At 42.5% G+C, this 25440-nt stretch overlaps 1 long non-coding RNA gene across 12 annotated transcripts in view; it reads right to left on the bottom strand.

The window, feature by feature from the left end:
* LOC103562092 (uncharacterized) overlaps positions 1-25440 on the bottom strand; it is a 156465-nt gene that overhangs the window by 40508 nt on the left and 90517 nt on the right. For 7 of the 12 annotated variants that reach the window (XR_011538773.1, XR_011538767.1, XR_011538771.1 and 4 more), the window contains one exon: positions 20079-20164. This is a non-coding gene — a long non-coding RNA (uncharacterized lncRNA). Of the gene's footprint in view, positions 1-15189; positions 15983-20078; positions 20165-21537; positions 21732-25440 lie in introns of those variants that run through there. The other 5 variants (XR_011538775.1, XR_011538774.1, XR_011538772.1 and 2 more) reach the window with 5 other exon arrangements.

The following is a 25440-nucleotide window of genomic DNA, read 5'->3' on the forward strand; positions in this document are numbered from 1 at the left end:
TTAAATTTAACACAGGACTCTGAGCCATCTCATCAACCCCAACCCAGCAACAGGGACCCCTGACTTCTTCAGGCTGTGAAGGCACTGTTTTCTCCCACTCCTTCTCTCCCTTCCTCTCTCTTTCCCTCTCTCCCTTCCTTCCTTCTCCCTTCCTTCCAAGTTCTTATACTGACTGCTACCTTTTAGGCAAACTATCCTGATATGTAGTACAAAACTAATTAAAATCAAGTCACTTTTCCAACTGCTATTTGTTAAGTCTTACTGGCCTATACAACACTGGGCTAGATCTTGAATATCAGTCATTTGCACACCATCTTTACAATTTTTCCCATATCTGTGAGCCACCAATATTTTTTTTCATTAAATCAACTAATTCTTAAACTTCATTTTAGCTTTATCCTAAACAGATACATCCATGACATCATGGATTTGGTATGCCTGTGGTACTTTTTCTTATGACACATTAAAATAAATATATTTATAAAAGTTATATGACTATAAAATAAATATATTAAAAGACAAATATTTGTTAGTATGCTACTTAAAGTCACTTTACCACAGATGTTATGTATACTATACCTTGAAAAATGCTGCTAAAAGAAAATTTCTTTAGGAAACCTAAGTAAGGCACAGTCCTTGCAGTCACAAAGCTTTACATCTGGTGAGAGATAAAGGTAGAGGAAGATTTGACAGGAAGTGGATAGATGGGAACAAGGCAGACTATAATTAAATCCCAAAGCGTGTGGCCAAGGCAGGACAGAAAATGAGAGGTCAGAGAAACAGAGAAGCCAGTGGGGGAGAGCAGGGTTGCCTGGTGAGGAAGGACTAATCCACACTGAATACACCGATTTGGAAGTGATACTTAAATCCTCCAAAGGCTCCCCAAAGCTACAGGCCAACGATGAACATCTCAGCTCACCCGCCCCGTCATGAGTGACCTCTGTCAATCCTTATGGTCTAATATCCCAGAATTCCCCCAACAGTCTCTTTTACAAACTGTTGTTCCTCAAACATACCATGGTCTCCCTCTCCCTAGTTCATCTGCCCTCACTTCACCCTCTGTCTGGAAAACTCTCCTCCACTTCCGTCTTTGGGGCAATGTCCATCCAGCCTTTTAACTCAGTTCAAACATTCCCTCTTCTCTCATGACTGCTTGGTAGATTTGACAGCACCCTTGTGCAAACTAGAAGGAGTTACTTCTTGTGGGTAGACACTTTCCAGTGGATGGAGGGCCACCGTACTTGGTAAGCAAATGGTACCTTGTATGGATAAAAATGCAACCCTCTTCCGGTGTATGCAGTCCTGCACCAGGGCTCACAGGCTGGATTTCTGTCACCCTGGTCTGGTACCCTTGTGCTGTGTACACCATGTACAACACAAATGGCAGAGCTGCCTTCTCCCCACCACACAACTCAGGCAGAAGTTAGCTGCATTCCCATCTCCGTGTTTATTGATTTACTCATGGTCCTCAATAGATAGTCAACAATTGAAGATGGAAACGGCCCCATCTATCTCTGTATCTCCAGCAACTAAGAGAGTGCCTTCAAAGTGGAGCAGAATCAATATTTGCTGGGCAAATAATGATGAATCAACATATACACGATGGAATGATTCAGAAAGCAGAAGGCATTGGCAAACTTTGAGGAAATGTCACCCATACATATCCCTGCTGCACCCACATGTATTCCTAACAGAGAAACGTAGCTTTGGCCCACACCTAACATCTTCCCTTGAGATGTTTTTCAGCTGAGCTAGGCTTCCGTCTCAGAGAAATCTCAACTGCAAACCGCCCTAAACCAGTTCCAGCCCCACTATGGGAGCAGCACCTGTGCAGAGGGACTTGGAGGTGACCTAGAGTTGCCTCTGCTTCATTACCATACAAAAATCCACCCCCCCCCCCACCCCGAGTACCTTGCTAGGCACATTTGGTGTCATGCGCAAAGGAGTTCAGAGAACTGCACAAGCACCAACTGTTCCAGGAAGTCACTGCCCCTTTCCTGGAACCAGGGCCGATGACACCATGACCCTGGCCCTTTAAAAGTTCGCCATCTCTCTGTCTTCAGGGAGAAGGTGTATTAGAGCACGAGCTCTCCCTCCTCCATTCCTTGATCAACAAAGTTTCTGCTCAACTATTTTCAACCCAGTCTGGTTCTATTGGCACAAGCGACCCCTGGCAAAAGGACCCACTTGTGGGGCACTGGTCCTTAGGGCTAGGTAACAAAAAGGGAATAAATTTGAAGTTGGAGTTTTAACTTAGTGCCTTCCCACACTGCCCAATACATGAATTGTACTAACTTCTTACATAGTGTGGGCAGAAAACACCTCCAAGTGGCCACAGAGTGCAATGAACAATGACAACTCTTCACCCAGACAGAAAAATGACCTGCTCCTCCCTCTATCCCAAAGATTAGCCAGTTCCCTACGGCAGTAACCATACCTGCCTCATTCCATGCTACACCCCTAGAGCTTGTTCATCAAACATTGCTCGAACAAATAAGCTAAAGTACACGCTTTCCACCTGTCTTGTTACATATATTTAAATAATGATGGGTGAAAGGATCTGGGTTTAGTAGACCCAACACCGTGATAAGAGCAAAGTTTACACAATGAATCAGATATGCAAAAAAAAAAAAAGCTATTTTGTCACTATAACTGTTCACAATGTGATCTTGAGCCCCATTCCTGTTGATTATAGAAAAGAAACTTAAACTTGCAAATCAAAGATAATTCAATCTCTTCTAATTTAAAACAGACTCTTTTTGGTCTACTCCAAGTCCTCTGAGTAAATATTCACTGGATTCAAAGATCAAATTTCCTCCAGGGCTATTTCCCTTCTCCGAACGGTCCCCCTTGAATGCCTAGGGAAGCTCACATAGCCTGATGATGGTTGAGTGCTGTCCCCATGGTTCCTCCTGGCCCCTGCCGTGGTATGGCTGGTCTACTCTGTCCCTGTGTGTCCTGTATGCGTCCTCACTGAGGCATAGCAGGTCCCACCTGGTTATCTTGAGTATCATGTGGTGTGACCCCAACTGTTGCAGGCTCATTCTGACCCCAGACTCTTTCTTCTTCATCCCTCTACCCCAGCATCCAAGGACTTACATAGCCTGTACATAGTTCCTGGCTTCTCAGGACCACCACCTTGATATCTCACTCAGCCATTTTCAAACTACATCCTGAATGCCTCTCTGAGGCTCCAGCTCCACGCAAAACAAAGGGCTTCTCAAAGGGGCTGACAATTTTCCATGTTATCCCTGAGACATAAGGAATAAGCCCTGTTACACTAGGTGCTTACACACCTCTCTGGACTGTATTTTATCACCCCTTTGCCCCTCCCCTGGGGAGGGGAGCCAGGACCCTCACGTGGGATCTCAAACTTCTCCAGTTCTCTCATTCTGCTTATATCCCCTGTTTGACCCTTGCCCCTGGGAAGGCTGGTAGGGCCTTTCCCTACAGCGTATCCTGAGTTGTCTCCTCTTCGGTTTAAAACAAAACTCTCTGTTCAGATCACCAGTTCGAATGCATTCGCCTTTCTACTCTTGATATGTAAAAGGAGCTTTTGTAATTGAAAAACCCCTTTTTTCTCTCAACAAAGCCTGCCTTTCAAGACTATTGTTTCATTATAGAATTCAAGACCCTGTTTTAAACTAAAAGCTGAACACTGATTCTTTCTTTATTATTGGATTTCTGCTAACCTGCTTCTGGCTGAATATGGGGAAGGCCCCACTGGAGGAGGTGAGAAGGAGACAAGTACATTCACATATTTCAATGAGTAGAATGTCTGTTACATCAACAAATTTGACTATCCAAACCATAAACCCTTCACAATCTGCTGCCTTCTGCAACCCTTGCTGAGAGGGTAAAAGGCCAGGTGACCCTAAATCCCTTTTCAGATATGATTGGACCAGATCCCTTTCCAGCCAGCTTCTACTAGCTGGTCTGTGACTAATCAGAAGTTCTCGTGAATATGAACCAAAGACATGGAGAAGAGAGCCAGACCGTGGTAGAAGCTGGTCCCCCGAAGTCAGATAGAGTCAGGGCCAAAGTCAGCATCATGGCAAGATAAAACTACAGTTGCCCCAGAACCAAAAGGAAGTGGAGGAAGAATGGAACATATGCATCAAGAGAAGCAAAGCCCAAAGACCAGGTGGTCCTAGCAGGTGAGATGATATGGCCTGAATAACTCTTTAGTAACTTTCCAGATCCATTAAGATCTGGCTGTACTTCTTGACTTTGGTTTTCAAGAGATTCCCTCTCATATTTTCAATAAAGCTACTTGGATGAATTAATTTCCCTTACTAAGACCCCTGACTGGGACATTGGAAAAAGATATGGGTCTAGCAAGTGAGTAAATGAATGAGTGAGTCAGTGGAGAACAAGCTTCTGAAGGTGACAGAGATGATGGAACCTTTCACTTTATCAAATTATTATTTCCTGAGTCATCCCTCGAGAGCTCTAGGTTCAGACTCAAACACTCAAATTGAGTGCCTGGGAAAGCTCATATAGCCTCATGACGGCGAAGTGCTGTCCCCACAGTTCCTCCTGGCCCCTGCTGTGGAGTGGCTGGTCTACTCTGTCCCTGTGGGTTCTGCTGCTTTTTGGAAGCTCAATAAAACTCATTATTGCTTTCCTAAGAGGTAAGCACCCAGCCCTCCTGATTACCGAGGTATGTCAAAAGCTGGCTTCTTGAACATTACTAACACAACCTGTTGCTAAGACAAGGCTGAGTTTATTGCTTACCACACAAAGGGAAAACACCACCTTGCAAAGATTTGGCAGTGTTTCCCAGGGAGTAAGGTTCAGTAAGAATTTATTGAGAATTGGAACTTTGCTTTGAGGTGTGTCTTCCAAAGCAGGGAGCTTTGTTAGGATTGGGCAAGGATCATGATACAACAGTCCAGAATTGGTGGAAATAGCCAGGCAATCATTTTGAAACAAGTGATTCAAAGACTCTCAGGGAACAAACCGTTGATGCTTTCCATGGAGGAGTTGGGAAGAACCTTTTGGGAAGTTCCTGTGATGAACAATCAATCCATTTGCCTGGATAGGAGACTCCTGGAAAAATTAATGAAGGCAGAGGAATAGCACAAGGTCATGTTAACGCAGACAGGAAAGTGTGGTTCCAGTTCTTGGTGTCCAGGCTGAGTGCAAAAACAGTTTCAGTTCTCAGATAGATAAGAAGACTTTCTGAACTTTGTTCTGGATGGGCTTGAATATTTAGAAACCAAAGTGGGTCTCCTCCTGGCGAGTTAAATCACACTCTGCACCAGAAGTAGCTGTCTCCGAAAGTAAAGTACATTTGCAGCAAATAGGAGACCACGAGGAATCATTTCCAGAGTCATGGCGTCCCTGAACAAAGGGAAGCAAGGACATTCATTTCAGATGGAGAATGAATATTCAAAAGGGAGAGGTGGGTATTCGCTTGCACAGGCTCAATTGGAAAACATGCTTCCACATACACTGCAGGCTACGGTGATCAGACCTAAGCTCCTCCTGGCGAGATCTTAGCATTAAGAATAAGGCAAAGGTCATAGGTGTAGCTCTCTGGTGAGGCTTGGTCTGGTTCAGGGTGGTTGGTGATTGCATCTCCTTAACATAACAAAAGGAAAAAGAACAATTTGGAAAAATAGTTAAAATATCCAAATGCACCCTTGAGTTTCTTGGGGTAACTAATTGGTGACACTACCAGGCATCCTCGAGGAAGCATTTCAGCTTCTGAGGGTAAAACCTATGTCTACAGGGTGAAGAATAGAACAGAATGCTAAGATAACATGAGACGGGGCAAGCAAGCCTGTCTTTGAGAGTCAGGTAAGGTTTCTTAGAGGAATAAGCATCTAAGCTGAGACCTAAAGCATGAAAAACATCAGCCAGGCAAAGGAGTGTGTGTTTTGGCATGGGGCTTATGTCCCAGTGGAAGGGACAGCACGGGCCCGGAAGTAAAAGAGAGACGGTGCCCTGGAGAACTGCACGTCTTTCAGGAAGGAGGGAGAGCCACGGCTGTAGGACAGATCATGAAGAGTCTTGGAAATTATGTGTGCTAAGGAGTTTGGGCTCTTTCATGAAGGCAGTGTGGAGCCACTGAAGAATTTTAGGTAGAAAAGAAAACCATGATCCTATATATTTTTTAAAAAGATCATTCTGGTTACTGAAGTATGATTTGGGGAGAGGCATGACTACAGGCAGGGAAAACAGTTATACCATTTACAACGTTGAAGTCATACTGACTCATTTTTATGTTTTCCTCACTTCAGAATCCATAAATTCATGGAGTCATAGACCTCAAGGGTTGAAAAGAATCCTTAAATTCATCCAGAGCAATATGTACTTTCCTTGCAAATTACACTGCACACCAACAACCCAACCCTCTCTCTGACCCTAGGCTGGAGTGGGAGGAGGGAGAGGACACCGCGCGGCTGAGCAGGCACTCTGTCCCCGGGGAGGCTGAGGAGCAGAGCAGGTCTTGGGAATCAACATTCTGGTCCATCCACCCACCCAAGCCGTGATTGACTTCCCTCCACGCTGATCTGATCCAAGGAAAACACACGCCTTTCAAAACACGGAGAAATGTGTACCCAGAATGTGCTTCAACAACTCAAAAGCCAATTATGGTCCATCTAATCTAACCGAAGCTGATTTCCTCAGGTGACCGAGGGAGGTCAAATGGCCATTCCCGAGGATTTCCACAGAGCTCCGCCAGAACATGTAGTTCCCCGGGTGTCCCCAGGGCCACAGCTCAACTGCTGAGGAGTTAAGCAGTTGAATCTTTTAATTTCCCTCCCTCTCCTGATAATTATAAATATGACACAGCAGTGAACTACAGCAAACTCCCCTAGAGGTGAGAGTTCAGTATTCATTCACAAAGGAAACAAAAAGAAATCCCCCATATCTTGCTTTCCCACATGTGCATGATTTTCACTGATGCCTATCCGAAAAAGACAAAGAGGCATTATTTGCTGATGAAAAAAATCTACATAACCACACTCATCTATTTATATAGAGAGATTTTGCTCCCATGCAGTCTGTGCCAGTTCTGGTAGAATCGCCTTTTTGTGAGCTCTCGGCTCATGGAGAAGCTGTGAGTGCCCTCTAGAGGAATTTTGTCTCTATTGCATCTACACAAGGGTGAACCACGAACATCAAAGCTGCTCTTGTCCGGGCTGAATTCTGGAGAGCATCAATTTCTCAGGATTTGTATGCAAAGTTTAGGTCCATTTTCGGTTTCTTTTTTCATGCATGTGATTTTTAAGTCAGAGCCAAAGCCAGTGTTGTGATCCGAGCAAGAGCTGGGCAGGCTGAAGTTAAGTGAGCATTATCAACCATTGAGAAGATGCTTCTCTCTGTGCTGGGGCGACCCCCGCAGACGACAGCTGAGCCCCTGCGGAGGAATTCAACCAGGAAAAGATCTCGCAAATCCACGGTGTGCACTGTCCTCACTTCCGTGCTGGCAAGAACCACTATTGCCCGAAGGTGAATCTCTGCAACCCTACAAGACTGCCTGGTGCCTCATCCCCCTTATTCTGAGGCTGCACAAACCACAGCAGAGGACCCATCAATACCATTTAGGCCACTAGCAATCCGCATGACTCTGGGCAAGTCATGGAACTTAAAGACTGAGAAAATCCTGGAAATATTGCATCAGCAGCTATGGGGTCGGGAGGCATAAACCAATAAAATCTTGATATAAATACCCTTTGAACTCTTTCTTCTTCTTGAATATGATGTTGAGGATTGAGAACTACTGAGTGACACCAAAGTGTGAAAATTCACTTCAAATAGATGAATAATTCATATGTGAGAAGTCTTAATGTGTGGTGTGACTGGAAACTACGTGTTATCTTAAAATTGTCATCATCAAAAAAATATTTTTTACTTATAGAGAGTGCCCTTTTTGTGTAGCACACTGAAAATATTTGAAGCGAGATCCCTGGTGATTCGCCTTAATAAAATAGTAAGTAAACTCTCGTTAAATTGAATGGGAATGATCTGGAGGAAATGAACCTAGAATTGACTGGGTTTGAAATGTGCAATATTTAAAAAATAATAATGTTAGGCATCTAGGTAATTCAGAAACAGCACTTGCTTCAGATTATGTCAAATCCTGGATTTGGCAATGCTGCTTCCGCTTGGTGTAGTGAACTGAGTGGTTTGGGGGCCCAGAAAAATCTGGGTTAGGTGCTGCTTGAGGGTACAGATCCCAGTCCACAAACGTGAAATAGGAACTTTTTAAAGTTTCCTGGGTTTAGCTTAATTTCTGTAATGAAGCCCCATTCCAGCAGGGGGCACAAACGTGATCTAAGCCATCCATGGTTCCTCCAAGTTTCTCCAAGTTGGCACCTAACGGGGAGGAAGAGGAGAGCATGTGATGTCACAGCATAGCAGGTTGTGGTCTTGATCATTACATCTGCCCTCCGGCACAGCCTCTGAAACCTCCCCTTCCCATCCGGGTTTCAGTTGCTTCATTCTACACAGTCACTGTGGAACATCCTCATACTCCCCAAGGCTCCTCCCTTCTGGTCTGGTCTTCCCTTGTGCAGCCTTTCTTGAGCATGGGAAACCAGTCTGCTGCTGGGGAATTTGATGAGGCTGCCCCAGGCCCACCAAGGCACACCACAGCCATGCTCCCCAGGGTCTCCCCCGCACCTGGAAAAGGGATCACAGATTACTCTGTACTTGGACCCCATCCCCCAAAACTAGCTGGGCTCTTGTTTTCCCCTGCTCCTCACCCCCGGCCCACCGGGAGGATGAGGCATAAGGTCCTTCCTTTCTCAGGCACCCTGAGTGTCTCTCACTTTCAAGCCTTCTCCAACTCTCCCCAGCACAGCGGTGATGGTTAATTTTATGTGTCAACTTGACTGGGCTAAGGGATGGCCAGAGAGCTTGTAGAATACTATCTTTGGGTATGTCTGTGAGAGTGTCTCTGGAAAAGATTAGCATTTCAATCAGTAGACCGAGTAAAGAAGATGGCCTCACCAATGGGGGTGACATCATCTAATCCCTTGAGGTCCTGAACAGAAGACAAAGGCAGAGGAAGAGTGAATTCGCTCTCTGCTTGAGCTGAGACATCCACCTGCTGCCCTGGGACATCTGTGCTCTTGGTTCTTAGGCATTCGAACTCCGAATGGGACTTACACCATTGGCTCCATTGGTTTTTCAGGCCTCCGGGCTTGGACTGGAACCACACCACCAGCCACAATGGGGCTCCAGCCTGCAGACTGCAGATCATGGGACCTCTCAGCCTCCATAATCACACAGACCAATTCCTATAATAAATCTCTTTCTATATTTCTCTATATATCCTGTTGGTTCTGTTTCTCTGGAGAACCCTAATCCACTAACTCAGAGAATCTCTATTTAGCCTGGAAGGACTGGAGCAAGGGCTTTACCTCGCCCTGTCATCAAGTTTTTCTATGCTCTGAGACCCCTGTACAGTTCCTGCAACCCCCCTTTCCCGAGGTCATGCATGTCCACGATGCCAGGGGATCTAAATGCTGCAGGCATTGGTGGAAGGGTCAAAAGTAATCAGAAATATTGAGGGGAAAAAGAGCATGTGCTGCTGTAAAACTTACTGTGGAACAGAGGCAGGCTCCTTATTCTCTCTGAGCCTCGGTTTCTTCATCAAGCAAAAGGGAAAATGGTATCTCTCATATGGGGTCATGAGAAGAGTAGCTCAGTGCCTTACACACTACCCCCGCTCCAGCCCCCCAACCTCTGCTCATTCTGTTAGCACTTTTGGAGAGCAAAGAGAGTAGAGGTCAGAGTGCCCAGAACAACCACTCTCTGATAAAGAGAAAAGGCAGGAGGAAAAGGATATAGACATGCCCAGAGGACCACATGGCTGGCAGAGGAACCTTGAGAAATGGAACAGGGGGAGAAACAGGACCCTGGTACACCACTGGGAAAAAGCCAGAACAAAGGTGAAGAAGGACCAGGTCTAACAGGAGCTATTCCAGCCACACATACGACATTCGTCATCTCAGGAAGAGGGCTCCAGAGGCCCGCTTAGCCAGACCCCTCCATCCGGATAAGGCATCAGCAGCTACAGGGGCAGGGTTAGAAGACACATCATGGCCCAGTAGCATTACACACCTAGTTCTGAAGTCTTACTTCTGCCACCTGCTTGGTAAAGTCCTGAGATGGGGTTCCTCTGGTCCAATTGAGCACCTTCATGAAACTCTGCCAGGCATTTCCCTACCCAAACTTGTCTCATTTTAAAATGACGCTTCTTTGATTTCATACATCTTTAGCAACACTATCTCATCCAGCCAATTAGAAGATAATTAAAGAATTTCCCACGGCTCTAGTTCCTTGATGTCAGAAAGCCATTTGCTGCTCTCTGACCTATCTATTAGCCTTTTATTTCCATTTAGCCTATTTGTACACAACACTCTACTGCTCCAGACTCTCAAACTACTGATTTTTATGCTCCTTCCTTAGCACTTAATGCAGTTCATAAATTTCACTCTAAAAGTTTAGGCATAAGTCACACTAAAAGCCCAAGTTGCTGAAGAAACTAGCAGCAAATCAAGCTTGGAATATCGAGCCACTAGCATCAATTCTACATCTACACACTTCCAATCAAGAGGGCTTTTTTCCCTGTTATTTAAATGTAATTTAAACTTTTCTCACAGCTTTCTGTGGCTTTATATCAAGCCCCAAACAAACAAAAAAAGGAAATTCAAAATGTTCACTCATTTGGTTTTTAAATTTTTATTGTTATTCAACACTGAACTTTCCAAGGTATATGCATAAAAATCACCTCAGGGGGCTAGGCCAGTGGTGTAATGGTTAAGTTCTCATGCTCTGCTTTGGAGGCCCAGGGTTTGCAGGTTCAGATCCCAAGCACAGACCTACACACTGCTCATCAAGTCATGCTGTGGCAGCGTCCCACGTACAAAATAGAGGAAGATTGGCACAGACGTTGGCTCCGGGACAATCTGCCTCAAGCAAAAAGAGGAGGATTGGCAACAGATGTCAGCTCAGGGTCAATCCTCTTCACCAAAAAAACCACCTTAGTATAGAAACAACAAATGAAAAAAGACGCCCCTGAGAAACCGTTACTCACTCCTGGCCAAGGTGAAAGGTTGTAAGTTCAAAGTATTCTGGAAGGGAAAAACATTATATATATATACACATATATATATCTGACAGCCTGTGTACGATTGAAGTTGTTGTCAACAGCATTTGAGATGACATGTGGCAGACAAAAGGCAAAGCCGTGTTTTATCACCAGTGCCTCTGGATAAGATGTCAAACCCCTTGCTGATGTGGGCCTAGACGTTGACCTTAACCAAGTAGCCCCAATTACATTCCATGGTGGTAACTTGGTCACATCTTTTGAAAACAGATGAACGAGTTTCAGGGAGCTATTCTATGTGAAGATATTTTTCTTTATTGGTAAATAAATATTCCACCTGCGAGATGCAGAGCATTCAAATGAAATGTCAGTGGTCATTCTGTGTCTTCTTTAAAACGCAGAGAATTTCTCTTAGACAACATAATAATAATAATAATCGGCACTTTTCATCCTCAAAGCAATTTTTGCACATTAACTAATCAATCTGTCCAACGTCTGTGTGAGGTGGATGAATAAGGATCATTATTTCCATTGGGAAGAGAGAAATGACAGAAAAATTTGAGTGGCTGAGGCTCAGCTCAGGTCAAGAAAATCCTCGACTAAGAGTCAGGAGACTCCACTTCAAGACTGACCTGGCTCTGGGACTTTAGGCAAGAGAACAGAGGCTGCACAATCAGTGAGGATGATATTGCAATATTCCAAGTGAGACTTCTCTGCATGTGATGGGGACAGTGGTAGGAATTAGAAAGAGAAGCCAGAATGCTACGGGAGACCATCAGACCCTACCGGGGAAATAGTCATTTAATTTATTAACTCATTCATTGACTCATTCACTCAGCACCTCGCTGAAGATGTGTGGGCTGAACAACAGAATTTATCCATTTACCATGTATTGGGTGTCTGCCAGGAACTGTGTTAGGATTGGGAGATACTAAATGAAAAAGACACAACGCCTGATCTTAATTTCCTAATCTCTGACATTGAGATAAAAAGAGCTGCCCTCTCTATCACAGAGATCACTAACTCCTATCAATTCCGCCTCTGGGGCCTCTCTGCAGTCCATCCCATCCTCTTTATTATCATCACTGCAATTGCCCTTGCTCTGGTCCTCATCTTGTATGGCTACAAGGTCTCTGTCCCCAGCTCCTGTTTCTGATTTGTTTCTAGAGTATTTTTCTAAACTTCAAATATGATACTAATACTCTCTTGCTTAAAGTCCTTCAGTTATAGTCCATGTCTTCCAGAATAAATTCCAGACAAGGCCCTTCCCATTCAGGCTGATGCCTCCCTCTCCAGTCTCATCTTTCTTGCCTCTTTCACTTCAGCAAAACGTAAATATTTTCAATTCCCTGAACACTATATGATGGGATATTTTTTGCCTAACTTGGCACATGTCTTTCTCTCTGCCTAAAACGCCCTCCACTCAACCTCTCCACCTGGCCCGTCTGCTGAACTATCATCCTGTAGCTCTTCCTTGGTCCTGCTTCCCTGTTCGGCCTTCCCTGATCTTCCCAGGCAGAGTTCATCACTCTCTTCTGTAATCATGTTACCTTATACCTACCCCTCTTGAAATTTCGGGTATCCTGTGTTATCTGAGGACTCATAATATGAACATTTGCTGTAATGACTTGCAAAAATTTTCACCCAACAGTCTCTATCCAAATCACAAACTTATCACAATAAGTCTGCATATTTAGGTTGCATGCAAATACAGGCAAGAGGGAGTAGGGTGCCCCGTGGTCATAATGTTAGCTGTTCTCCCAAAAGGACCTTACTGCGAGCTTCCATTGTTCTGTACTGTGCATAACTGCTCTCATATATCCCAGAAGCTTAAGTGAAAGATGTATCAGAGAAAGTAGATAAATGTAAGATGCCTGAAAAAGTCCATACTTTAGAAGGAACAAAGTGTACTGAGAGAGGAAAACACACAAAGGACCCAAATTTGGCTATGCACACATCTCCATCTACTGTGCATACTGTTTTTTCTATGCTTGAGAAAATGAAGAAAAATTTTGAAAGCGTTGTTGGTTCTGGAAAGCTTCTCTGGACATGGCATGATATCTTTTAAATCTAGAGAAATACCATGTTCAGTGGACCAACAGCTGCAATCAGAATGGGATACACTGAGGGTATGTTCTTACAGAAGGGTATGGTCTATATAGAGAAGTAAAATATGACTCATAGCCAGTGCTTTTCATATCATTGTATGCTGCACAAAACCATAAGGTGTTCATCAAGTGCTAAAACACTAGATGATTGCTGTTTAAAATATTTCATATTAAGCCAGATATCTTTAGTGGATAATGGTACAAGTATGTACAAGTGTTTTGAGAGATTCTTGAAAAACTGGTTGGAGTTTTTGGATGGGATGGGGACACATTACTTTCTTTCCAATTTGAAACAATACAGTGTATGTTCCCCTATCTGAAAATATGGACTCCAACACGTTTTTTTAAAGATTAAATTTGAATGATGAGGATGCCTACATTTGCCAGCATGGCTGTTTTCCCTTCTTCCCTACAAGACTGTGAGCTCCTGAGCCAGGCACTTGTGTTTTGTTCATCTATGTATCTCCTGATGTAAACACAGTGCCCAGCACTCAGCAAATGTATATTGAATGGATAGACAGATGGACCGAAGGATGGAGGAACAGACAGGCAAATGGACGTTCCAATTGCAATATTACTAGGTGTCCATTCCCCTGGAATACACTCTCAACTTCATTCTGCTCTCATGCATAGCTAAGAATATGACTTTTCTGTGGCCCCCATGACATGACAGGGATGGAAAAAAAAGAAGGAAGACCTGGAAGGCTATTTTGAGAGTGCCAAACATTAAATAAATGCAAGTGACTTAACAATTGTGTATGACTGAATAGAAATAGAAGCCGAATCCCAGAGCCTATCATATTCACCCTTGCCCCTGGTTTTTGCACTTGATCCAGTATAGAGTGATGTAGAAATTTCCAGAACTGCACCCTCCTCCTTCCAGAATTAAAATCAACATAGTTCCATTCCAACAGGTGCCCTCATTAGGAGAATTCCTCTTTGCATTATCAACTTCCCAATAGGGGATCATCTTTGCTCTCTGCTCAGGATTGTCTCTGTAGCCATCTATAGGTTGTGAGCTCTGTTAATCATGCCTATAAAACAATAACCACTAAGCCATAGGCCACACTGCATTCTCCATCAATTGAGTATTTATAAACAAAAATAACAAGATCCTCCAAGGGTTCCGTAGCCTTATTTATAAGTAACCCTTATGACCTATTATACGAGCTAAGAATCCAGGCATTGGCTACCAAGAATCAATACGTACTCAAATTGCTCCATCAATATGCACATTCTTTTATTCTCAAGGTTATCTTGGATCCTTCAGGGCAGACATTCATTTTCTCCATGAGAGTCATGACCTTTAGGTTAGGTTAAGAAACCTCTCATACAAGGACATCAGCTTGTTTGTTCACAATCCCAGGAAGCAAACAGACCTCACCGGTAAGGGAAGTGAGAGCATGTGGCAGGATCTCCACTTGCTTCTCTTGTCTATCCAGGGAATTTGTCTTCGTAAACACACCTTCTCCAGGATTTCCCCAACTGGACATCAAGGTCACCAATCACACAGGTAAGGTAAGGTTAACCATCTTAACCTATTTTGTATTGAGGATCTTGGCACTTAAGTACATAATAAATGTTTATTGAATGAATAAAATATGCTATGTGGAAAGAGAGCCTGGGTTCAAAAATGAACCTCTGCTGCTTACTAAATGCATGTTACTTAACTTCTTGCAGAAGTTTCTGCTTTTGGGTTCCTGCTCTGGTAAGCTGTGATTCTCTGTATCCGCCTGTCTATCTCTCCAATTTTGAGGACAGCGGTGGTTGGCCCTGTGACCTCACTTCTCTGACAGATCTAAGAGTTGTCAATTTCCAGTTTATTTAGCTTTTTACTTGTTGTTAGGATGGAATGAGGACTTCTAAGCACCTTGCATGCCAAATCAGAAACCGGAAGTTGCAGGAATAATTGTTACTTTGTTATGTCTGGACAGGTAAGAAACATCCCATTACTTTATATTTACTTTAAAAGTTAAATTATTCAGAAAATGAAAAATACAGTCTTAGTACTTACTATATGTAAGGCATTATTTTATAAGCATAAACTCATTTTCTTTTCAAAGCAACCTTCAAAGGCAGGATTTTTTTAATCATCTTTTTTATCATTTTTTTTTTTTTATCATTTCTAAGTGGAGAAACTGAGGTTGAAAAATTAAGCAAGAGAACACAGGATTCTGGCTCCAGAAACTATGCAGGCAGCCCTTTTAAATTCAACTTAATTTAATTTGATCTAAGCCCTCATCCTGCTAAACTGGAGGTTCTTACTGCTTGGGTCTTGGGAAGTCACATTCGGAGGAGGCCACGGATCGGGGTTGGGGTGGGGAGGGCACGTCTGGGCGCCAGCCAGCACTGACCCTGCAGATGAGCTCCCTGTCCAAGTCTACTCAGTCCCTGAAGAGGAGCAGCTCTGTGCATGTGCGTCCCTGAGTGGGCCTGGTTTGTTAAGGACTCTCAGTAGTAGTACAAACATGAAATTATTGCGTTCTTCCATCACTGCTTCCAACTGTCCTGAGTCAAATCTCCTTCCTGGTTCCTCAATGACATCTTGGGCAGATTTTATAACTTCCAATGCCTTTTGATTATTAAAAGTCCAGTCCAATTTCAAGCTTCTCTCAAAGGTATCTCATTTCTTGCCCTTTCTTCCAGGGCAGGCTGGGGGAGAGCATCAGGGTACTGGCTTGGTGTTCCTCTGAAACATTTCCAGCCACTCCTCCTACAGGCTGGCTTCTCTGGTGGGAGTGGCACCACAGCGGAGAGGGCTGCGACCTCATCCTGATTTGGTCTGGTTTTATGTGGTAGTCTCCTGTGTAGATGATAAAAGTGACTTTCTTGGGGTGAGGTTCAGCTTCACCCCAGCTACCCTGTCTCTAAGGACCATCTCAAAGAGGGAGTCATGACTCCTGGCCCCACCAGGAATCCCTGCCTTCAGTCACTTCTCTGAGTAAGGCATCCTGGCTGGACCCAGCAGCTACCAGGGCCACTCTGTGCCTCAGGCTCCTCCTCCAACTTCCTGCTCCTTCCTGGGAACCCTGGGAAACACTGTGGTCCTGTTCCATTTCCTCCATATCCTCCAGGGGCCTCTGGGAATTGAGTGAGTTTGCCTTCATCCTTTCCTCCCCAGGTATACTCACTACTCTTCTGACTTCTTGAAGAGAAGTGGCCCTAATTTCTATAGTTGAGTACAACCCTCACCCTTGTTCCCCCAAAGATCCCCTCAACATACCCCATTCTGACCAGCTCCAGGGTGAGCAATGACAACTCAGCTGGGCAGCGAGATGCCTTTCTCCTCTTATTGCAAACATCCGCAATCTCTACAAGAGTCTCTCAAAGCTGCCTTCACTCTAATTAGACTTGGGAGTAGGTGAAGAATGCACCCCTCTTCCCTCCCCCACAGAAAAGAGTGGAAATCTTCTCATCACCAACACCACACTCTACAGACTGAAGAACCTGGCCACTCTTTCTGTCACCAGGCAGTGCTCTCTTCTGGGGAGGGTAGTTAGTAGTTGACTGTGTTGGAGCTGGTGCTGTGGCTGCTGCATAAACCCAGAGAAGGGGTGGCTGGCAACCAGGCTGTTGTGAACTTTTTTAGCTATAATTAATTCCTCTTGTTTTCAGCTCTCATCCAATTATAGGACAAAAGGAAAAGTCCCTCTGGACCTCCTCAAAGAGTCTGGCAGCACTGCTTCTCTCTGCCTACTTTGTAAGGGATGTCAGAGTTGCTCTGCTTGCCTGTGGCACTGTTATCCCCAAGTCCACTGAGGGCATGTCTTTCCCAGAAGGGAGGAGTAGAGAGGGAGGCACACAGGATGTGTCTCCTCTTCTTTTTTGCTGAGGCAAAGGGGAAGAAAGGGAATAGGAATTGAGAGTTTTGTACCACCACTTTTAGACACTTTTCCACATTTCCTCTTCCCGATAATTCTATGCATGCTAGATGCAGGTGAAGCAACTGAAGCTGATAACTTGCCCCTGTCTGAAACCTTTGTCTTTCTAGCACAAGCTGGCTTGCTGTGAGGGTAAACCCAGCAGGCGGCGAGGGCCAGGGAGAGCCAGGGAGGATGGGACTTGATCATAGGCTGTTTCTTACATGTTGTTATTAAACTTCAGTGTTGATGATAAACATGTTATGCCTGTGTATCTTATCTCCCTAAATTATAATTTCTCTGAAATCAGGAACATATTGATATTTTTGCCTCCCCTGGCATTTAGAGCAGTACCTTATGAACTTATGTGAAAGCTTTACAATATTTGTTGAATTAAGAAATGAAGGAATAGTAAAAAAAAAAAAAAAAAAAAATAGGGGCTGGCCCAGTGGTATAGTGGTTAAGTTTGCACACTCTGCTTCGGCAGCCCAGGGTTCACCAGTCCAGATCCTGGGCACCAACCTATGCACTGCTTATCAAGTCATGCTGTGGCAGACGGCCCACATATAAAGTAGAGGAAGATGGAAACGGATGTTAGCTCAGGGCCAGTCTTCCTCAGCAAAAAGAGGAGGATTGGTGGTGGATGTTAGCTCAGGGCTAATCTTCCTCAAAAGAAATATTATATATATATACGGTGTACAAATATCCTGACTCTGTGACCTTTTCTCAATAATGGCACAATGTGAGTAGTAAGTATTCAAGAAACTTTTGTGGAATTGGATAAATTGCATAGAGTCTTGTGTGTGTAGCAGGTTTGTGTCAACAACAAGAGTCCCTGAGGACACGGGTACAAATTTCACTGAGAAATAGAATTTGAAGATCAGGACATGGGAACAAACCTGGTGAAGTTTTATAGAAATAAAATCAAATACTATTTGCAAATCTCCAGGCCAGCCTGCTTCTTTCCAATGTTTTCAATTGAAACTATTTGTTTTACATTAGCAAACCAAGTTATGATTTTTGAAGCAAGTGTTCAAGTCTGACTGCAACTCAAGCATTTCAGATTTTTTTAGTCACTTGTGGAGGATGACCATAAAATAATGACACTGATATTTGTGTATCGTTCTACAGCTGCACATCGTATTTTGAAAGGTGTTTTTTTTAAACTTGAAGCAATAGCAAGGGATCAATATTCAATCAGTTTGTGCAGAATATGATGATGGATTTGAGATCACTGGGGTCTGGAATAGTTTGATGCCGAAAAGGTCAATAAATCTTATTCACTCATTCAATAAACATCTACTGCATATTTACTGGGCACTAGGTATCAAAATATAAAGATAAAAGATGTAGTGGTCTTTTATCTTTTAAATACAATTTTAAATACAAATATCAATTAAATACAATTCCTCTCTTCAAGATGCCACAGAGTTTCCGGGAACTCTGATGAGTAGGCAGCCAGTTTCAACACAGAGGGTTAGGTGTTATGGTGGAGGCAGGCAGGGCTGTCATAGGACAATGCAGGGTGGGACTTAATCCAGACTCTGGGGGTGTCAGGAGAGGTTTCCCTGAAGAGGTGACAGATGAGGAGGTTTGAAGGATGAAGCCAGATGGAGAGGGGGAGAAAGTGGACCCCAGGTAGAGGAGAAAGACACATGAAAGACCAGTGCACAGTGTGATGACAAGCTTTTTCCCCTGGAATCCAAGCAGAGCAGTGGGGAAAGTGGCATCTGTGGCTTATTATCATGAGCAGAAGTCTGGATCTGAGGGAATCAATTCCTGGCAATTTTTTTTAAACAGTATGTAGCTATAATATACATATTAAAAAGTCTAGTTTTAAACTGTGAGCAAGACAGGTGCACAGACCATGTGTAATCACGGGAACCCTGAAAACAAGAGTGATAGATGTCCCCAGAGTTTTCTGTTTCTGTTACTCCCAACACCCAGGGAAGTGCCACTGCCACCATCACAGGGTCACTAGCTCCCAGGGAAGATCACCCATGGCCCTGGACCTGGTGTCAGCCCTGGGCACCCTGGGCGGGCGGCTCCTCCCTGGCCTCAGCCCTCCTGTGCCCGTGCATATGTCTGTACTTGTCCAGGAAGGTAAAGCCTGAGACCAAGTGGTCTTGTGTCATCTTTCTCAGTGCCCAGTCTCCGGGATGGCTGTGAGGAGAGCAGTCCACGAAGTCCATAAAAACGCACCCAATCTTGACCACCAGAGATCCTGTAATAGTGCCCAGTGAGGAGACAAAGGTAGTCCCAGGCTTGGGAGGCAAACTCAGTCATAGGTTTGCTCATAAGGGGAAAGTGAAAGGCACTGTTTGACCTCAGTCCCCAAGATTGCAGAGAACTCAGGCTCCATCTGTGCTGAATGGATCTGGAAGTTGGTGAGTGAGCAGAGTCTCTGGGCAGGAGGGTGGCCACTTTCTAAAGCCCAGGCTGTGCATTTAGGATGGATAAGGACCCCAGTTAGGGACTGGAGGAATGAGTAGTAGGATCCAGCCCTGATAGGAAGAGAACTGGCAGGTCTGGGCCAAAGGGTCCAGGGCATGACAGCAGTGCCAGGGGAGTGATATTTTAGGATGAGAGCCCTCCTGACAATTCCCTCCTCTTGCTTGAATCTGCGTCTGCATAGACTGCATCTACGTCTGTGACCTTGATGCATTGAGGTCATAAATACAATCCCTGGTGACAGGCTGCCTCCATCTCCAAGTTGCCATATAAGCTCTGATTTCCCTTTATTGATAAGTTACAAACTAAAAGAACTTGAAGGATGCCTTTTATGGCACCATTTGTGCAAATCAGTGTCCACATTAGGTGCCAATCCACTAGTAAAGTTCTCTTGGCCAAAGAGCAGGTCTGGGAAAGGGAGCTAGTCTTAGAGCAGTTGGTGCCATTCACAGGCAGCTATCCTAATGCTATGAAACCCAAACACTGACACTCAGCCCCAAGTCTGGAACATATGAATAAACTGGTCTACCTAAAATCAGAAGGTCACTTGATCCCTCTCCATCCCCACCCCCCACCGTGCTGACTCACCTAGTGTCAGAACATGAAAGTCCAGGGCCAGGAGTAGAACTGCAATATGAATACATCCTGTAGCATGCAGCACTAGTAGATTGTGGCTAATGGAAGAAAAAACATGATTTAAAATATAGCTAGTCTGTGGAGGATTCTTCCGATTATCAGACATGTACAATTTAAGAGGATGATTCAGTTCTGAACAATGCCTAATTGAAACAGGAATTCCATCCTGTTAGACATAGGCTCAATAATGCAGCACACACAATTATAAACATATCACACATTATTTCAATTTTTTGATGGGAATCTCATGAAATTGAATTTATAGAATTCTAGTGTTTATAGGACACAAACCTTAGCAGCACAATAAGCGGTGAGTATATCTGTGTGTGAGGTCACTTGTTTTACGCATCCCAGTGTATATCGGATCATGCCTTACCATATCCGAAACATCTTGTCCCCATGACGTCTGGAGTTCCAGATGAAATGGCATGCAAATTTGCCACCAACACAGCAAAATGGCTTGGAAAACAGTACTCCAATGACAACACTCATAAGTCACTACATATAATATGAGTAATTTGATTACACAATTATGTAGCTCAAGACAACACAAAAGCCTCTAAAAAATGCACTTGTATTCCTTTTTGTATGCCTTAATTTCAGATTCATTTTGTATATTTTTGCAGATTATTGATTAAACACGATGAAATAAAACATTCTCGTGGAAGGCAAAAACATAATACAAAAAAAAAGGGTTGTTTGTAATTGTTGATCCTTTTAAGTATTATAACTTGTAGTGATTTATTTTCTCCTAAATATTCTCTTTCATGCCTAATTTTATACATATGATTTTGTAATTTTTTTTAAAGAGGGCTCCCAAAATTGTATAAGCTTCAGATTCCACAAAACTGGGTCTGCTCCTACTACCTAATTATTGTGATGCTAACTTGCCATGCCCAATTTGCTTGCTCATGTCTATAAATATTTAAAAGCACTTACTATGTGCCAAGCACCGTGTAAAGTGCTTGGAAATGTTAATTTGCTTTTCAGGGCTAGTCTTTTGTAGAAAACTATCAGAATATTTTCCTGATACATCTGAGAAACAATGCAAACATCTAGAATTCAGTACATCAGAAATATTTTTAAAATTTGTGGATGCCTCAGAAACACTTTTAACTATAAGAAGATATAAAGTGGAACTATATGGAGTTTGTGGTTTCCTCAAAAGTGGAATTTTTCTAGGTTATATATGTTAAATCCACTTTTTTGCAATCAGTTTTAATTTGGTTGATCGTGTGTAAAGGCCTAAGTTTTCTTGAAAACTAGATGAACAGAATCCTGGGGTTGTGCATAGTTAAATATTACATTTTCTAAAAGAAGCACAACCAATTCCCTGGCATAACCTGTGTTACTCACTCAAATCTAACTTCCATGCAAAAGAAATTTTAATTAATAGTTCGACTGTACTTACACAGCATCCAGTAGTGTTTTATCGTGGCAATACCGTTAGATACCTCTTCTTCATAAAATTTATGTTTCTTTTTTACTCAGTCAACCCAGCTTTCACACAATAATATTTTTATCTCCATCTCTGTGGATTTGCTGGACCGTTAGCTGTGTGATTCATCTTGCTCACTAGTGTATCCATCATGCCTGGAATGGTGCCTGGCCCAGAGTACACACTCAATAAATATTTGTTGAACCAATGAATGCACCATTTCATAAATTTCTATTCAGGAAATAGGAGTGTTTTCCACCCTCCAAGCCAGAAACCTTTGGGTTGTTCCAAAACACTAACTACCAGATCTTTTAGACTATGTGTTTCTTTTCTTCATGCCTAATATCAGATTTATAAGCATTATCCCAACACGGGGTGCCTACATAATGTATGTGCATTATAATGTTGTTTTACTCTCTGTCAATGTTCAATTCGGAAATGATAGCCTTACAGTTTTGTAATCATCCAGCCAATTTGTCCCTCCAAATTTGTAAATTACAGCAGGCCTCATAATGCAGTATGATAAGTTCTGATTGTGAAATTCCAGCCATACAAAGAATGATGGAAGCGATCAATTGCTTTAACAATGCCTAATAGCTCTTTCCTGGTGCTCAGTAGTTTCTGGCTGAAGTACTTAGAGTTTGATTATAGTAAGTGATTATTACCTTATCAAGAATCATCTCATGTCTGCAATGTTTTTCTTCTGGACAGAAAAAAGGCCCCATTAATCTTCAAATCACCCACACTTCATTTTTCTTTCATTTACATCCACTGTGACTCCTTCTTTACTTCATTCTTTCTGGCTCAGAACACTCTCTCTGGTCCAGAACACTCATATGGTGACCATATTTACAGACCCAAAATTTGAATTCATGTTCTGACAAGTGAAACTTTTTATTTGTGAATTTACTTTTAGAAAGCCTCAAAAATTAGAGAAATTAAATTGCATGAGTTATACATTTAACCAGTCATCTTTTATTGACAAGAGTAAATGTATATGAGAATGAATACAAAATTCAGCAAAATATTACAGGTGGGTTAATACAACCTTTATCACTTTCATCATCGCTGTTGAAACTGATGACAGTTTTCCATCTTTGTGCTCATTTGTAGAATACACCTTGTGAAGTTAGACTTTGTTCTTTATTTTTGTCAAACATCTTTTGGAAAGTCTGAGTAATTCATTTGGATTATCAAGAAAGATTTAATAGCAATCACTTTAGTAATCCCCAAAAGTTGTTAGCAAAAATGGTCTGATGTACTGGAGTCCTAGAAAGTGGTGTGAAATCTTGGAATGGTATTGTTTTTCTATGAAACTATTTCTGGAGAATCTTATTTTTTTCTGCTTCTATTCAGCAAATAAGTATTCAAGTAATAATCTAAGGATCTCATTTTGAAAAGTCTTCATAGTAACAGAAAATAAAATATCCTAGAAATATTCCATACTTTTTTCAGATCATCCTTTTCAGGGCCTTTTAACAAGTTTTTCTTGTTTTTTTCCAAGTAAAGCTTTTCAATATGTCCCTTCTAAAGGGAGGTAATTCAATTCCCATTCCCTTATCAGTTTCACTAAATCCACATCACAATGGATATTTAACATTATTAGCAATTTTCTTCTGAAATTCTTTTATTTTTAGAATGAAACCATTCACATTATAATCTTTCTCTTGAATTCTGATTAAAATGCAAAGATTCACATGGAGAAACATTCTGCCCCTCCACTTTGGAAGAAGTGTCATGGAAAATTGCAATGGCATTGTTTTCATTTAGGGTCTTTGGAAAATGTCTTGACAATGGAACTTTTTCAATTGATAAAAACTAAGCACGTGATGATTGAAACATTATTAGTATTCTTCTGAGAACAGGCATCTGTATCAGAAATCTTATGTTTGAATAGGACCAAATTTGTCTTTGATAAAATCACACAATTATTTCAGTGTCTTCACTCATATCATAGAAATATAACAAATTTTGAATAATTTTACAATAACAAATTCTACATCAACTGAAAAAAATCTGATGAATTATTAATACAGTTGCTGCAAATGTGTGCCATGCAACTGATCCTTACCAAGATTCTGATATTGCCATTATTGGAAAAGAATCTCAGAGCTGGCATTAGAGACACTGGATGACACACTGACGAGCTAATCAACAAGCCTGCTGAGGCTTAGCCTGGAGAAAGACGGTCATTTAATCGGCCTCTTCAGTCACCTGGCAAGATGTCACCTTCAAGAACTTTCACACTAATTTTAGTGTTTTCATTAAAATATCTTACTAATTATTTGTATACCATGAATTACATCAGCACATTCAGGAAATATTTTAAAATTATTATTATATGCTGGAGAAGTAGCACAAATAGTGGTTGAGAGAACAGACTCTGGAAAGAAATTGCTGGGGTTCGAATCCCAGACCAGCCACTTATCAGTCAGGAGATATCAGTCAAGTTACTTAACTGTGCTCTGTGCCTCAGTTTCCTTATCAATGATGATGACAACAATACTCTCTTCAAACAGTTATTATGAGGATTAAATAAGTTAATATTTGTGCTTAGAACAGTGCCTGGCACATAGTAAGCACCACATAAACATTTCAGCACATTTGTGGCTAGACAAGTATATCATGATTCTAAGATCTAATGTTTCACACAATACTATTATAGTTGTCTTGAGCTTCTGGAACAAGAATTTTTTCACAGTTGCTAATCTTTTTGTTTGCATAGACAAAAATTTGGATTTAAACAATATGAAAATTAGCCTAAATGTACCATCCAAATATCTGAAACTATGATTGTGCCTTGTGATATGAAAAACAGTACTCATAGTTTCACTGAAACTACAGAGCATGCTGCTCTTTGATTGACTATGTGAAGCTGTGGTAGACCCACAGAGGATTCGACCGCAGGCTTCAAGAAAATAAGCACTTGGACAGATAAACGTGGAGAAGCTACAGTTTGCATCAATGAGCACACAGAAGACACCTTCAGGAAGCAACTGGAGATACGGGCTAGGGAGTGCTCGGTGAGGACAGCTTCTCAGATTTCCCCATGTACCCCCCGGGGGAAATGGATTTAAGACAGGGGTTCTGGTCTTCTGGGTGTCCAGGGTCAGACCCTGCCAGGCCACAGGTAGCAACCTCTGAGAGACAGATCTATGCCTTACACCCCAACAGATCACCCTGTGACGCCAGCACTACTTCTCATATTGCAAAGCCCTATCCTCTGAATCTAGCATCTGGTTCTGGGAACCATTTCTTACTAGACTACCAGGGCCATCTTACTCCATTTCATAGATTATATCAGGGGTTGCCAAACTACAGCCCACAGGCCAAATCCAACAAATGGCCTATTTTTTGTTTTTTGTTTTTTTCCAGCCCATAAGAACAGTTTTTACAATCTCAAAGAGTTGAAAAAATAATCAAAAGAAGAATATTATTTTTGTGACAGGTGAAAAGTTATCTGATATTCACATATCAGTTTCCATCTGTTGTTTTATCTGAACACAGATGTCATAGACAGATTTCTAGGATGGCCCCCAATCTTCCCACGCCCTGGTATATATGCCCTGGATAATCTTTCCTCCCCTCAAGTGTGAGTGGCACCTGTGAATATGATGAGGTATCACTCGCATGATTATGTGACCTTAGATAACAAAAGTGAAGGGATGTGCAGATGTGAATAAGGCCTTTAATGAGTTGAGGTTGAGGTAAGCAAAGGAAGACTACCCTGGTGGGCCTGCCCTAATCAAGTGAGACCTTAAAAGATGGTGTAGACCTTTCCTCAGCCTCCTGCTTAGGACGAGTTAGACGAAGTAGATAGCTCACGTCTCATTAGCAGGCTGCCATGACTTAGATAGCCACAAGAAAATGAATTCT

The sequence above is a fragment of the Equus przewalskii genome, chromosome 3 (assembly GCF_037783145.1).
Source record: "Equus przewalskii isolate Varuska chromosome 3, EquPr2, whole genome shotgun sequence".
NCBI lineage: Eukaryota > Metazoa > Chordata > Mammalia > Perissodactyla > Equidae > Equus > Equus przewalskii.